This window comes from Canis lupus, chromosome 17 (genome assembly GCF_011100685.1).
Source record: "Canis lupus familiaris isolate Mischka breed German Shepherd chromosome 17, alternate assembly UU_Cfam_GSD_1.0, whole genome shotgun sequence".
NCBI classification, from domain to species: domain Eukaryota; kingdom Metazoa; phylum Chordata; class Mammalia; order Carnivora; family Canidae; genus Canis; species Canis lupus.
Window position 1 is genome coordinate 8,420,038 of NC_049238.1, and position 16,312 is coordinate 8,436,349.

Genomic DNA, 16,312 nt, shown 5'->3' on the forward strand with positions numbered 1-16,312 from the left:
CCCGCCCCTCCCCGGCCCCGCCCCTCCCGGTCCCGCCCCCTCCGCCCGGGGCGGTGCGCGCTGACAGCGGGCGCGCGGCGGACCGGAGTGTTTGCATACAAAGGCGGCCGCGCGCGGCGCCGCTCGGTGAGTAGACAGACGCCTCCGCGCCGCCCGCCGCCCGCCGCCCGCCGCCCGCCGCCCGCCGGGCCGGGGCCGAACCGCGGCGCACCCGGGCCGCGAGCGCGCGGGGGCCGCAGCCTCGGCGGGGCCCGGCCGGGCGGGGCGCGGCGGGGCGGGGCGGGCGGGACCCCGCGGGCCGGTGGGGTCGCGCGGCCGGGCGGGAGCGGGGTCGGGGCCGGAGCTCGGCCCCCGCGCCCCTGGCGGGGAGGTGGTTCGGGGGACGGCGGAGGAGCAGCCCGGGGCCCGGGCGGCGGGGCCAGCATCCCTCGGGCCTTCCGTCTCGGGGCGCGCGGCTGACCTTGACCCCGGGGCGGCCGCGGGACCCGGGGCGGGGGCGCTCCCTGCGGTGCGCCCGGAACTTTTATGGAAACGGCGCCGGGGGCTTGGGATTCTTGCTCTGCAGCGGAGGAAACTGAGGCCGGGAGAGGCCGACCCGCGCGCCCAAGGTCACAGCTGCGGGGCGGGCGGCGGGTTGACCCGGGTTGGAAGCCGGTTCTCAGCTTACGCTTTGGTGCCTCCGGGGCCCGGTCTCCGTGCCCCTTTCCCGCAGCCCAGGGGGTGCTAGGCCTGCTTAGTCCCATCCCCTGCCCCTGCAGAGAATGTTATTTTGGGGGAAGGACAGGAAAATGCAGGATGAAAAGTAGTGGTTTGCAGCTGACTCGGGGCGCCGTAGCAGTAGCACTGGCGTGTGGGTAAGGGGGCAGGTGGTTTACGTGCACAGTTGCCGCTGGGGAAAGCAGGTGACCACCCAGTGTTTGACCAAAGAACGGGAAACTTCCGCTAAAACGACTGGCAGATGGACTCAGAGTTTTTTAAGCCCTCAGTAGTCCCCAGGATAGTAGGAGTATTTTGGAAAAATGAGAGCTTGTAACAGTTTTGTTTTGTTTTAATTTGAGGAATGGCATGATAACTGTGACATTATTTATCTGTTGTTCTATAATTTGGGTCTTAGGAATTAAAGTAATCGATTGAGGAATGGGTAGTAACTGAGAAGTAATTGAGAAATGAACACACATTTTTTTTTTTCTTTTGCCCCAGAAATGTGGGAAGAGCTAAGAGTTTGCTTTATGGTTCTGTGTTTTGATAATTCCTCATACTTGTCAAGCATTTTTGTTTATGGACGGGAGTCTTGGAGCTCTCCTTCCTGTTTGTATTGAAGGGCTGTGTAGTGACAGGGAGCCAGGCCGGGCCAGAGCCCTGAACCTGAACTTCGGAGGTCTGGGGGCCTAGGCTCCCGTCCTACCTCTGCTTGAGCTTGCTGGGGGCCCCTGTGCAAGTGTGTTAACCAAATCAGGTCCATTTAGCAAAATCTCATTACTCTGGTAAAGAATATGCTGGGAGGCACAAACCTACCTGCTGAGTCTTGTTTCGCTGGAGAGAGCTTGAGGGTTCCTGGCGGGGGTGGAAGGGGAAGGATCTCTGTGTTCTGGGGGAGAATCTCAGGAATGACTGAGGAGAGTTCTCCCTGGATGGTGAGGATGGCCGGCCCCGCCTGGCCCCAGGGAGGCCTGTGGGCCCAGCCCTTGCCCAGTGAGCTGCCCTCAGAGCCCTGGACCAGAGGGAAACAGAGGGCAGGAGATGGGAAGATCTTTGAAAGAGGTCACCACGGGCCTGCGGGGTGCTGAGGCCAGTGTTTTGTAGTTACACTGGCCACTTAACCACTGTATGACATGGGCCAAAGACTTAAATTCTCCTGCGCCTTGGTGTCTTCATCTATGAAGTGTAGAGATGATCATACCCATTTATGAGATTATTGTAAAAATTAACTGAGATATACAAGAGATATACAGGGTCAGTGACTGACTATGGTGGTTTTTGTTTTAGGGAGGAGCATGGGGTACCAGGGAGGAGGGCTCTTTGTAGGGTCAAGACGGTTTTGCCCAACGCTGGCCCCTGGGTTGCAAATCATCACTACGGGACACGCCCCTCCCTGCCACCCATCTCCTATCATGAACTGGCCTTTCCTGGACCCTCTCTCTTCTAGGTTCAGGGTATACAAGACAGACAGATGGGTATGGGTGAGGGTTGCGGGCCGCTTCTTGAAGGGGAGGCCTGGTGGAGGCGGGAGACTGTATCAACTGGAGTGGCTTTTGGAACATTTTTGAGAAACACTCGGAAGGCCGGTGTCCAGCTGGGACACTGAGAGGCTGGTGCCTTGACCTGTGTGCTGGTCAGCTTCCTCAGTGTGACCTGTGCTGGGGGTGGGGAGGGGAGTTGGAAGCTGTGGAGGTGCTGAGGAATCATGAGGTCCAGAGGGACAAGTGGCACGCTGTCAGCCCTGGGGGGCGAGCTCCCTGGGAAGGTGAAGCCACACTCTATAGTTTCATTGAATTCCGGCTCAGTTTATTTTGGGACAGGCCCACTCACTTACAATTGGGGTGGAATTTTGTGAAAAAAAGGCAAGGCCCAAAGTGATTCTTAATTTATGGAAGACTCCAGGTACCTGTTTGCTGGCCATTTATGAAATGGGAACTTTCTGAGCTGTGAGTGGGGGGCCCAGTATCTGCTTTTGGAGCTGGTGGTGGGTCTGGCTCAGAGGGACCCCAGGGCCCAGGCCTCTGGACTAGGGTGCCCCAGATCCCCAAAGGCACCCTCTGCCTTCTTCCTTCCTTCCTGTGTCCTCCTCACTTCCCTGTGCACCTCTTCCTCTTCCCACGTCTTCCTCTTCCCCTCTCCCCACCTTTTTTTTTTTTTTTTTTAAGATTTTATTTATTTAATCATGAGAGCCACAGAGAGAAAGAGGCAGAGACACAGGCAGAGGGATAAGCAGGCTCCCTGCAGGGAGCCCAACGTGGGACTTGATCCCGGGTCTCCAGGATCAGGCTCTGCACTGAAGGCAACGCTAAGCTAAACCGCTGAGCCACCTGGGCTGCCCCTCTCCCTACCTTTTATGCAGCAAACGAGAAGTAAGACATGAGCATCCAGCAGCCCGGGCTGGGCCACATGCAGTGCAAGCTGGAGTGTGGTGAGGATGAATCCAGTTGTGCACAGAGCTCCGGGTCTAGGCATGGGTCGGCGTCTGTCACCGTGCAGTTTGTGACCTCCTGGTCATAAAAATCCATTTGGCTGGCCCACAGACATTATGAAAAAGTGAAATAGAAAAGAAGATATCAGCTATTGTTTTGGGAAACCTGTTTTAGCTGTGATGTGTGTGTGAGACTGCACGCTCTAGAGGAGGGTGGGCGGGCAGGTGGGTGTGTTTGGGAGAGTGCGTGGGTGTGTGGGCAGGGGCTGCACAGCCACAGGCTCTGGCTTCCTCCTGGCCCACAGCAGCCACCACCGCCTGCTGGGGAGTGGCTCAGGCTGGTTGTGCCATGTCTGCTGCCCAACTGAGAGGTCAGGGTGGGGGTGGGGTGGGGGGTGGGGGGGGTAGGGTTGGGGGGCGGGGAGTGAAGGGCCAGGGCTCATTCTGGAAGGGAGCAGGGGCCTTTTCATGCTGGGGATCACGGCCAGTCTTTTAACCCCCTTACCAAGTTCTGTGATTCTTTCAACAACTTAGAATTTTTTTTTTGCTAGTACTAAATGCTGGGGCTTTCCAGAAAAAAAAAAAAAAAAAAAAAAGTCACAGGCTGTTAGAACAGTCATGGCGCTGTATCAGCTGTCTGTTGCTCCCCGGTGTGATGTCCTCTACATTGCTCACCGAGCTGACCGCAGATGCTGTGATGGAGACACACCTGTTTGCTAGCTGCTTCTGGGACACTGAGGACATTTACCCCTTGCACCTTGTTCCCAGAGATCCCATATCTCCTTGGATACGTGTACTTTCTCTTTTTGGTGAAATCTTTCTCTGCATTCATGGGTCTCATTAGGCATACCCTTTGTTTTACGAAAGACAAGAAACAAGCAACAGAAGTCATGGGATGACAGGGCACAACTGCCGAACATAGACGTTCTCCTTGGCAGCTGCTTCTGCAAAACAATTTCCTGCCAGTGAATTCTGCATAATAATCACAGAATTCTGCCCAATCTCGGGGTTGCCTTTGGGCTCAGATTTTTGGGCCAACAGAAATGTATTAGCACCCTATGGTAATAGGAGCACACCTCTCTGATATTTCTGTATTAATTTTAGCCTATAATGTTCTTTGCCCCTGTCTTTTAGGGAGGGTGCAATTTAACTGAGGCAAGAGCCTTAATTCGGAATCCGCGAGTCATTTATGACCACAGGATTAGCACGTGCCTTGCATTTGGCGCCTGTACTTTGACAAATACTTTACATATACCACCAATCCTGTGAGGTGGACAATGCTAATCCCATTTTATAGATACGAAACTGAGGCTCAGATTAGTCATTGGCTTGTGGTCCCAGTTAGTGGGTGGCAGAGCTGGGATCTGAACACCTACCATCTGCCTCCAGGAGAGTCTGCATTCTTCTCCTCTGAGCTGTAGGCAGCAGTCTTGAACATCAGGTGATGATAGTTAGCCCTTCACGGAGTGCTGGGGTGGAGGGGGTGGGGATCCTAGAGAAGTAGAAGTCACAAAAGCACGACGTTCTTTTTGACCAAGACACAAGCCTGGACAGAGGGCACTTGCAGGTGTGTAAAGAGGGGATGCAAGCCCTGTGCTCTGTTAGTGAGTTAAATAGTTAAGAGCCAGAGGACAGGCATCTAACCTAGAGTTGTTTTGCTCAACGCATTGGCCGCCCTGTAGTGTGGATGTCTCCAGCCCTTACTGTCCAGGCCTTTTGTGCTCCTTGGCAGGGACCCGGGAACAGTTATCACATGGGATTATGAGATCCGAGCGTTGCAAAATCCCATCGCTGGAGGAGCTGAATGGTCACCCTCTGACCTTTCTGACTGAGGCAGGAATCCTGCCGTCACCCCCTCTTGTCTTGTTGACCAAGAGACCCCGACATTCAGCAGGCCAGAGTTTTCATCCCTCACCCAGTTCTCTGAGGCCATTAAAAATTCATGTTAAAGTAATAGGCACGCATGTAAAAAACAAAAGCCAGAGCCAACGCTATGGACATAGTAATGGTGAAAGTGAAGGTCTTCCCAGGCCTGGTCCCCGGGGCTGTCAGCCGGTGGACCTTGTTTGGTATGTAAATCAGACCAGAATTTTTTGTTTTGTGCATCTCAGAATATGTGTAAATATAATCCTTAAAAAAAGGATTCATTTTATCAATATTTTTGTACCCTTTCATTCAATATATGCCTTTGTCTATTTAGTGGTTGTGAAGCTACCTCTCCCTGTTTTCTGTTTTTTTTTTTAAGAAGATTTATGATATTCTGTTACATGGTTTCTTTTTTTTTATTTTAAGATTTTATTTATTTATTCATGAGAGACACACAGAGAGAGAGGCGCAGAGACACAGGCAGAGGGAGAAGCAGGCTCCATGCAGGGAGCCCGACGTGGGACTCGATCCTGGGTCTCCAGGGTCATGCCCTGGGCTGAAGGCGGCGGTTCCACTGGGGCTGCCCTGTTACAAGGTTTTTTATTTTTTTATTTATTTTTTTAACCAGAGTCCTATGGATATTTAAATTGTTTCTGATTTTCCCAATTACAGTCAATGGGCCTTGACTGTCTTGTAACTGGATCTTCCGGTGGTAGGATTGCTGGGGTAGAACGGGCCAAATATGACAGTGCCCCAGTGCTTACCCCATTTATTATCCACCAGCAGTGGGTGATGACTTGGTTTCCCCTGCTGTCACCAACCCTGGAGTTTTTATGAAATGCTCTGAGTTTAGACCATCTGAGAGGCCTTGTTTTCGTATCTTACATTATGAGTGGGGTTGAGTATCTTCTCATGTATCGTTGACCGAATGGACTTCTCTCTGGGAACTCCCTCTGTATTTTGCCCATTTCTTCTATTGGGTTAGGGTGGGGCCATCTTCTGTGGACTTAAATATTGTAGAGATGGGTGGTGGTAGCAAAAACTGCAGGCTTATGAACACCATGGGCTTTGCATTTTGGCAGAAATTCTAAGAAAGAGTTTCTTGGCAAGTTGCGAAATCCAGAGAAAGATTCTGTCCATTTGGGGTGAAAAGCTGATTTTTTCTGTTGTAATCACTAGGCAAGAGGTTATGAGACCTCCATTCCCTCATCTTGACAATGTGTTAGCGGTGCTACTCTTCCAGAACCATACAAGATTGGGCCAACCCATGCTTTTGTGCATCTGCTGTGTGCCAGGAATTGTACGGATTAGCTCCAGTGTGAGCACTCCTGCTGGTGGTGGCGGCGGCGGTGGTGGCTTGAAGGAGGAGAAAACACCAGGCCTTTGCTCTCTTTCCAACATGGTAACAGCCCCCTCTGCTGGGACACACTGTCCACGCCTCCGGCCACACCCTCCTTCCTGCAGGACCCCCCTGGAGCTGGCTCTGCCCGTGCCCAGGTCCTGAAGCAGCCAGGGCTCTGTATTACCTGCCTGCTTAATTCAGAAAGAGCTGTGGTGGGGGAAAGCTTGGGCCAGCTGGTTTTTCTGCTTCATCACTTCTTCAGGAAGTACTCGTCTGCCTTACAAGCTTTCTTAGAAGCATCTCAAGCTTTTCTAGTGAATTTTCTTATTTTGGAGGGGTGGCTGTTTCCTGAAGCATTGCTGGCCTGCCAGTAAAGTCCCCGAGTGCCCAAGGGTATTGAGGAACACAGAAGTTTTCTCTTTTGTTTAAGGAGCTTGTCTTAGGGCCACATTCAGGACTGTGGAGCTACTGCATGGGGCAGCTGGTGGGTTTCCTCGGTCCAGAGCTGGCTGGGAGGGAAGCGCCTTGCCCTCAGGTGCGCTGCCCGTGGGGCAGGGCAGAGGGGAAACGTAGGTATACTCGACCTTGAGGCTGGTATTCCTTTCTCTGCCTCATGCTGCAAACACGTCATACTTTTTTTTTTTTTTTTTTTTGCCATTTACGTGTGATTTATCCCTCCTACCAATTGATAAATCAGTTCACGATGCTCTGAAGAAAGACTTCTTTGCTCTTAATACAAATTGCAGGAGGGAGATACGCTGCTTATAAACCAATTTCATTTTCTTGCAAGTCTTATTAGTCGTTAGGCCATTTGGAGGGATTTCTTAGAAATTGTCTTTTAAAAATTTTTCCCTAGTGCTTTGGCGGAACACCAGCTCTTACCCCATAACCTTCTGGGTGAATGTGATCTCAGCCAGTCCCAGGAGCAGTGTGATGTTTGTGTTCTCAGAGTTGGTCAGATTTGGGTCCCAGACATGGAGACACGTGGAGGATGTGCTGTGAGGAGAGGTGCCGGGGGTGGTGGGTGGAGGCCCCCCACGCGTCCCTCTGAGGCCTGGCTGCCCGATGCAGACAGTGCCTGCCTGGATGTTAGGGTACCAGGGGCAGTCACGTAGCTCTCCTCCCATGCGTGGCCTTGGGACAGCCGGGAGAATGCAGAATGAGACACCCGGGGGGCTTCAAGGAGCAGTGGGGAGAACCCCAGGGAGGCAGGGTAGTTACCCACCTGTCCTCGGAGGCAGCTTGCAGATATTTAATGTAGATCAGGATGAAAAGAGGGGTACAGGGGAGAGTTGATCCCTGAGTATTTAGACTTTACTAGTAAAATCTTTGCCCTTTCTCTGAACTCAGGAAGAACGAGCCCATCTCAAGGCTCCTGCTTTACTTTGGTGTGCCACCTGGAGATGGCAGGGGGTGGGCTGGCTTGTTCCGGGGCCAACTGGCAAGTACAGGCCTCTCTCCGGAGCAGGCCGACCAATTTCCAAACCAGACACTAGCTTAGGAGGAAGAAATTTCCAGTAAAATGCACCTAACGGATAATTTTGGCCTGACCGCTGGAGAAGTGAATTTATTTGCACTTACTGTGCTTTCCACTTACCTGCATGTGTAATTTCAAGTCTGGGTGTGCTGCCCTATTCGTCCATCGGACTGTCAAGTCCTACAGGAGGTTTGGAGGCTTGTCGCAATATTGGATACAGACTGAACCTGGATTCGGATGCTGTCCCACCCCTTTCCTGTGTTGGGACCCTGAGCAAAGTTACATAAACTCTAAAGCTTGGTTTTCTTCTCTGCAAGATGGGAAAATTATACCCACTGCATCATTATGACCAACAAGTAGTTTAAACTCTGTTATTGTCACCACCTGGGCAGTGTCCCAACCTCCGTGGGAGGTGCAGATGGGCAGTGGTTTGTGTCACACTGGCTCGCTGCTGTGTTACTTTGCCTACTGTTGCCCGTCAACTCTGGATGTTTAGAAGCTTCCCAGATGTGCTTCTTTAACCCAAGTAGCCGGCGGGCTGGCCCCTGACAGCTGAACGGGCCAGTGGCTGTTGGCCCTTGAGAGCAGCTTGTTGTGCATCCAGGTGTGTTCCTGGAGCTGGAGGCCTCACCCCAGGCTGATAGTTGGGTTGGTTTTTCCAGTCCAGAAACTCCCGGATGTCCCACAGACCCGGATTCCATGGGGTTCCTCGCTAAGCACCTGCCGTGTGCATGTTTGTGTAGACACTGGGTGAGTGGCAGCCTGGTTCCGGGGAATGATGAATCATTCGGAGGATGGAAGTGCCAGAAAAATCTCCTGACATAAAGGAGGCTGTTGTGACCTTTTACCTTTTGCTTTAGACTTTACTTCCCAGGGGACCCTGAGGTGGGGCCCTGAAGAGGGTGTGAGTCCTTGTGGAAACACCACGTTGAGAGCCCACGACGGAGTCTGCTTGGTCTCATGGTTTCATCGCTTCCTCAGGGAGGTAGGGGACGCTGAGGAGCATTTGCCCCCTGCTTTCCAAGGGCAGAGACCTTTTCTAGGCATCATCTTGTGACAGCTGGTAGGTCCCATCAGAGAGGTGTCGATACCTCACTGCCCCGCACATGGCTCGCAGATTTTGGAGGAGGACGGTCACATCCTGGTGGTCTGACCCCATTTCGTGCAGCTTCTGTTTTTCAGACTCTGACCCTTTATGTTTCATGACCTGGTTTGGTTTATTTATTTATTTTTTTTGGCAAGAAAAGCCTTACGAGCTGGTTATTTAAACTGTGTTTGCAGCGAATTTCATTTGGGGCTTTCTCTTTATGAGTTTTATGTTCTTGGAAGAAAATAGTTCCCATTCTTAATTTCTCCTGGTTTTTACATTTTAGCACCCTGCTCCCCCAACCCCCCCCTTTTCCAGAGTTGCCAAGCTGCATCTGGGGTGGTGGGTGCACCTTGTGGTCTGCACATCTGGAATTTTTTTGTGATGGGACAAAAAGCCCCAAACAAATGCCTTTCTCCAACCCTCAGTTTCTTGCTTGGGATGGAGGCTTGATTTCCGGATGTTGCTGTGGCCAGGTCACAGAATCATGAACTTTGAGCACCACTGCGTTCTTGAATTTCCTCCACAACCCTGTTGCCCGATGGTGGTTTAGACTCTTTGTTGAGACCACCGTTGACGGCGAGCTCACTCGTCTCATGAGTCAGCTCTCCTTAGAAGCTTGGTCTCCCAGACTGTGCTTTCCTCTCCCCCGGCTCTGGAAGGTCCTCTCTCTAATTCTGACTCCAATTACAATCTGTGATCGTCTAGACAGCACCGGATACCCTGTTCACATGTGCTGAACATTATTTAACATTTGGACCTAAATGATTGCCATCTGTTTTGCTAAAGCCACACGGCTAACTTTCTTCAACTGGGCGTCACGCATTTATACCAGTTTTGTGCACCGAGATGGGGAGAGACAGCACCATGTAGACGAGAACAGGGGAGTCTTGGGCTTCAACCTGGGTTCCTGCACTCCCCGTGCTCCTGGTTGTGCTACTCTGAACATCATGCAAACCTGGTGCCCTGGGTTCCTCATTAGAAATGGGGCAGTAATGTTGGTTTTGAGTATGATGCAGGGTTGCTTAGATTTTTACCATGTGAGCTCACTCACATGAAGGTTTTCTGTGCCTTGTGAAGTGCTGTACAGATGTAGTGTGGAGGTTTGCGTGGCCCTTTACCTGGGATTCACTTGGTGATATGTTAAGGGTTTGGAGCATAAACACGGGCGCTGGGTCTGATGACTTCGGAGCATTCTTTTCTCTCCAGAGTGGTTGGTGGACACCCACTGTAGTGTTTCAAGCCCACTGGCGTCTTTCCCGTAACCGTCGTGTTGTCCTCCTCACCTCCAGTGATTATCCTGGGATTCCCGGCCGTGGTGTCAGGATGAGGCCTGCTTACCCAGGTGGCACCTGTGGCTTCCCCGAGAGCCTCATGGGAATAAGGATCGGCCTTGGGGACAGAAAGTTAGCCTTGTACAGGAGTAGGTTGGTTTCCTCAGAGAGCCTGGAATTGTGTTTCATTTTGGGTGTCCTTTCGAAGAGGAGTCACAGAGGTTAGCCTCTGCTCAACCTCAAGTATAGTTAGGTGGTTTTTCCTAGCTCTGTCTCATTTCCTTATTTCTCTTTATGTGATGAGCAACTCACTGCTCTTGAAACATTAGTGGACTGTGCACACGCGTGGGGCCACGACAGTCCTGAGGACCTGTCTGTGGCCTGGAGAGGTGGAGCCCCCCTCTACAACATATGCTTAGTCCTCCCACCACCCACTGCTCCATCCTGGCTCCCCACACTGATCCTCAGAGGGCCCTAAGCTTCTCTTAGCCCTGGCCCCTGACTCTACAGCATACATTTGTCCTAACGCAGGATGGAGCCAGCTTTGATGCTGTGTCCTCTGTTTCCATTGTACCAGTGGAAAAATGTTCCAGACCAATAAAGCATTTTCACTTTTGGAAGACCATCACCATGTGGATTTAATTCAAGTAAATCATCCCAGAGGTACCTAGCTTCATAGACAAAATAAAATAAAATAAAATAAAATTCGGATCCTGGCAAATGTTGAAGAATGTAGTCAAATACAGCTTGAGGAGTAAAGAAACGTGGTGGTGTATGACTGCAGACATTTCCTGGGCCCCTGGGATGGGCCCGGCGCCTCGTAGAGGGGCTGGAGCCCAGAGATGAGCCAGCCTCCTCCCTTTCCTTCAGCGGAACAGACCAACTTGGCTGATGGGGTCTGTCCAGCCACCTGACAAAATGGCAGCCCATATTCATCCACTGCCTTGGATGGAAAGTCATGTCATTCACTGAGCTGGAGGGCTGAGGAGGAGGTTCAGCTCTCAAAAAGTGAGTCGTTTTGGGTGTGTTTATGGATGAGGTACCCGGGACAACCAGGTGAGGACCTGGAAGAGGCCGTGTGAGATGCAGTTTAAGGTGGGATTGTAGAACTCCTGCCGGACACTCAGTTCTTTCTTATTTATTTATTTATTTATTTATTTATTTATTTATTTATTGACTATATTTGTTGGAGAGAAGGGGGGGTGGGAGAAGCAGACTCTTTGCTGAGCAGGGAGCCTGACATGGGACTCGATCCCAGGACCCTGGGATCATGACCTGAGCCCAAGGCAGATGCTTAACTGACTGAGCCACCCGGGTGTGCTGGACACTCTGTTCTTAAAAAGAAGAGGTAGAAAGAGAAATAGAGGTGAGACTTAAGATGGGGCTTCTGAGGGTTATATTCACGGAGGCAGTTTTGCAGTCATTTTGACCTTGGTTAAGGTGGGGGCCATGATCTGTCAGTGTTCTCAGAGAAGGGGAGAAGAGAAGCACATGTTTAGAGGTTGCCTACCAAATTACCATTTCATTTCCCAGGAGCAAACCCACAAAATTAAGGTGGAGAGGCTATTATTTCCTAGGGAATGTGCTTTTGATAACGTTCTAGTTGAGAGGACTGGAAAGGGAATTAAAATCGCTTTTATCCACTTGCCTATCAGTTGAGTAGAACAAGCAATTTCTGGATTGACAGTTCAGGGCCTTAACCTAAAATAACTTGAATCTTCGTATTTGATGGTTGATGCAATTTGAGTCGAACGTACTGTTTATTATGAATGTTGTAAGCAGAATCCTAGGTGGGAACACGCTTTTGGATTTTTACGTTCCTCAGTGTTTTATCTATTTGTCTCTGAGTACTGTAGTAGTTTCTGACTCAGAGAAGAATACCTGGAGAGATGGCATTTCCAGGAGATGCAATAGCCTAAGAAAATTGGCCTCAAAAAAGTCTTCTGGAAAACTAGAAAATAACACATTAAAAAAAGCCCACATTATTAAGTCAATATTATTATAATATAAATGTAACAATGATTATATATAAGTAATATATAATGTAAATAATATATAATATAAAATCATTTATGATATAATTATATAAACATATCATATAATCAGTCATATAGTAATCAAAATAATTAAAATATGTTATATAATATGATATAATAATATATCATAATTATATAATTATGTAATAATAATATATATATAATTAGTTGTAATATAATGACATATTTTATATATGTGTGTGTGTTGACAAGTTTCTTCACCTCAGAATTGGTCTGAAAATCCACAGCACAGTTTTGAGAACCCTAATTCAGCCAGAGGGTATTTGTGAGGTTTGGTTAACTCTCCTTGAAAAGTTCTGAAATAGGTTGGTGGCATCCTGTTTCATGATCCATGAAGCCCTGTCAGGGGCAGCGACCACATCTTGGCAATGGTGGAGACTAAAATCAACAGATTCAAAAGTAATTTGGTATGCGGAGAGTGAAGAGGAAAGCCCTTACCTCAGGGCTGTTTTTATTTATTTATTTATTTATTTTTATTTTTAATTTATTTTTTATTGGTGTTCAATTTACTAACATACAGAATAACCCCCAGTGCCCGTCACCCATTCACTCCCACCCCCGTGGATTCGTCTGCATTTGGTTTGTGCTTTGCAGGCTGTACTTCCGGTTGCTCTGGAGGTAGTTACGGCCTTTCTTCCTCACATCTTCCCCTCCCTGCCGGGGGTCCCGGGTCTCAGTGAACAGCAGGAGACAGCAGGGCACGAATGAGATTCAGGGGTGCGCACCTCGGGCTGGTTTGCGTGGCTTCGTATCTGTAGGAAAATCCCATTAGCTTCTTCCTTGAGTCCTTTACCTCACAGGGACCTGAGGAAGTGAAACTGGGAACTGGGGCTCAGCTGCTGTGGCCTGGCATTCTTTCAGTATTTGGCCAACACTTGTTAGAAGAAATCTGGGGAGGGCAGAGATGAAGAAGAGCCGGGCCTGCCCTCAACTTACCTGCACCCCTCAGCCAGGCCTGGGGTGGACTGGGTGCCCCCCGCACCCTGGAAGCCCATCCTGTACCTCCGGGCCCAAGCTAACAGTACTCGTCTTCCTGGAATGAGCTCTGGTGCCTACCTCATTCTTCCTCACCCCCTTTAAAATCGTGGTAAAAGACATGTAACATAAATGATTATGATCTTGATCATTTTTAAGTGTACAGTTCCGCACACTTCGTGTAAGAATGTTCGCACTGTTGTGCCACCATCATCACCATCCAGCTCCAGCTTTTGTTTCATCTTGCCACAGGAAGCTCTGTGCCCGTGACACCAACCCCCCTTCTGTCCTCCCCACAGCCCCTGGTAATCTCTGTTCTGCTTCCTATTTCTACAGATTTAGGTCATCGGGGTGCTTCATGGGAGTAGAATTGCCACATGTGGTGTTTGTCCCTTTGTGATGGGCTTATTTCACTTAGCATGACGTCCTCCGGGGTTATCCATGTTGTTTATAGAACGTACATCAGAATCTTTTTCCTTTTTCCCACTGGCTCATAGCCCATTGTAAGTCTGTACCACATTTTGTTTATCTCTTCCTCCCATGGATGGACACTTGGGTGGTTTCTACCTTTTGGCCATGGCGAGAACGCTTCTGTGAATGTGGGTGTGTGAATATCTCCTTGAGACCCTGCTTTGGGTTTTCTTGGATATATATTTGGAAGTGGAATGGCTGGGTCATATGGTAATTCTATTTTTAATTTTCTGAGGAACTGTGTTCTGTGCTGTTCCATACATAGCGCCGTGCCATTTTGCATTCCTACCAACAGTGCACATAGGTTCCAATTTCTTCCCAGCCTTGCCAACCCTTGTTTCTTGCTCCTCTGGAGAGAGTAGCCATCCAGGTAGTCTCCTTGGTAAAAGATGCTCGCTCGGTGGTCAGCCAAAGCAGCCCCTGTCGATGTTGAAGTTCCCCGGGAGCAGATTGCTAGGTGGGGCCGTGACCCTGTCATTTGTTCAGAATTATGGAACAGATGTCCTGCTTCCAAGGGGGAGGTGTTTTCAGATTTGCAAATAAGCTGTTCAATAGAGGGGGTAGCTAAAGATACGAAAGCAGCTTCCGAGTATTTGTGGTGGGAGAATTATACCGGGCCAATCCCGTGGCATGCACACAGGGAAGATCCTAGGACCAGGAATCGGGAAGTCAGGGTCCGCCTCCGACTCTGCGAAGGTGGGGGCGCTGCCTACCACTTCCCCTTTGTGGGCTCATTTCTTTTAGACGAAGTTGTTGGAAGAACAACCCGGGGTCCTGCCACCTTCAAAACTTCTGATTCTGCACAGTAACTTTGAATTTGCTCACTGATGGCAGGGGAGGGCAAGGGAGCAGAGCAACATTTAGCTTGAATTATTAAAGATGCCCTCTCAGGCTTTCTCTTGGGGCGGTCGGAGCTGGAATTGGATCTTGCAGGTCATCCAGGCCGACGTCCTCGTCTTACAGATGAGGAGCTGGGATGCAGACATGTGCTAACACCATCCAGCTCTGAGCTTTCTCTTTATTGTGGCTACAACATGTTGGCTGGTGGGTCCTCTGGGGCCACATGACCAGTGGCAGGGGTGCAGGCCTGGGTTCAAGCCTCACTGCAGGAGGCGGTCACCTGTCACTCAGGACCAGTGTGGCCCACAGGTGAGGGCGATGAAGTCGAGAGGGGCCCCGGGGGTTGGGGGGAGGGGGACTGTGGAACAGAAAAGGAGGTGGCTTCTGAACCCAGGCCTGTGATCTTGGGCATTTGCTTCATTGCACCTTTGCTTGTCCTTAGTTCACTCGTCTCAAAGGCCTCGTCCCTGCAGCGTTGTGGTCAGAGTCACTCGAGCATGAGGTCATGTGGAAAAGATCTTAGAAAAATGTTCCTACTGCTTGCATTGAGCTGCAGGGTTAGAGGGTTATGTGTCTCGGTAAGCACCATCTGTTAAAATCTCCATCGAACATTGATGTGATTTTTTTTAGTAAAATGATTCCATATGAGAAGTATCAGGATTCCTGGTGCCTGGCTGGCTCAGAGGTAGAGCATGCCACACTTAATCTTCGGCTCATGAGTTCCAGCCCCACAATGAGCATAAAACTTACTAAAAAGAACCCCAAAAACAAAAACAAAAAAGGAAGGAAGTATTAGGCTTCGAAGGAATCCTTTTTTGCATTGTTCTGTCTCCTCTCTCCTTTTGCATGTTAGCTTGCCCGGCTACATAGAAATTGCACGGTTTTCTTTTTTTACGTACATTAGTGGTGGGAGCTGGACCTGGCGTCCACCACATCCAAAGGCAGCTGGCCTGTGTGCATCTCTGCACATGTTCACAGAGGGTCCCCTTGTCACTCGTCTGAGGAAGACGAGCAGTATCAGTCCACAGGGCATCATATAAAATTATAAAACGAGCCACTTAGGGCTTTTTTTTTTTTTAAGATTTTATTTATTTATTCATGATAGACACACACACACACACACACAGAAAGAGAGAGAGAGAGAGAGGCAGAGACAGAAGCAGGCTCCATACAGGGAGCCTGATGTGGGACTCGATCTCGGGACTCCAGGACCTCATGCCTGGACTGAAGGCAGGCACCAAACCACTGAGCCACCCAGGGATCCCCCACTTAGGGCTTTCATGTGTCCTTTTCTTTGTAGTGTTTGGTCATTGCTTTTAGGGCTCTGGCCTATTCTCAGCCTTAAATCAGCAGTTCGTATTTGCCTACTGTGTGCAGGGCTTTTGACCAACCACCCGCAAGCCTCAGTTTCCTTATTTGTAAAGCAGGGGGTGCTAATATCACTTCTGCTTATGTCACAGGGGTTGTGGTGAGGCTTACGAAAGGTAGTCTTTGGCTTTTTAACTTGCAAAGACAAGGCTTGAGCCTTGGCCTCAAGGAGAGTCTGGCTTGGCCAGGTGACGGGAAAGCCACACGGCAAAATAGACACGTCCGAGTGAGATAGTTCACAGAACCAACTGTGGAAACAGGTCAGGGACAAGTGTGCGTACGCAAGGCGGTGGTCGCTGGGATCTTGTAAGGGACCCGAGGTGGGTGTGGGGTTGGCATGGTTCCTCGAAGCCCCATGTCGGGTAGGTGGTCAGTTTGAAGAATTGGGGTGTGATGGTTGGGGGAGAGGGTGAGGTCTTGGGATCCAG

At 50.1% G+C, this 16,312-nt stretch overlaps 1 protein-coding gene and 1 long non-coding RNA gene across 10 annotated transcripts in view; both read left to right on the forward strand.

Moving 5' to 3' along the window:
• The window catches only part of LPIN1 (lipin 1), a 132,041-nt gene that overhangs the window by 60,242 nt on the left and 55,487 nt on the right, over nucleotides 1-16,312 (forward strand). Inside the window, exon 1 of one of the 9 annotated variants that reach the window (XM_038560808.1) lies at nucleotides 30-126. The exons of 7 other annotated variants lie outside the window; for them this stretch is intronic. The gene's annotated coding sequence lies outside the window, so the exon portion shown is untranslated. Of the gene's footprint in view, nucleotides 1-29; nucleotides 127-468; nucleotides 609-16,312 lie in introns of those variants that run through there. One more of the 9 variants, XM_038560809.1, reaches the window with a different exon arrangement.
• On the forward strand, nucleotides 5,525-8,666 carry LOC119869688. The gene is made up of 3 exons (XR_005372108.1): nucleotides 5,525-5,588; nucleotides 6,173-6,395; nucleotides 8,475-8,666. It is a non-coding gene; the product is annotated as an uncharacterized LOC119869688 (long non-coding RNA).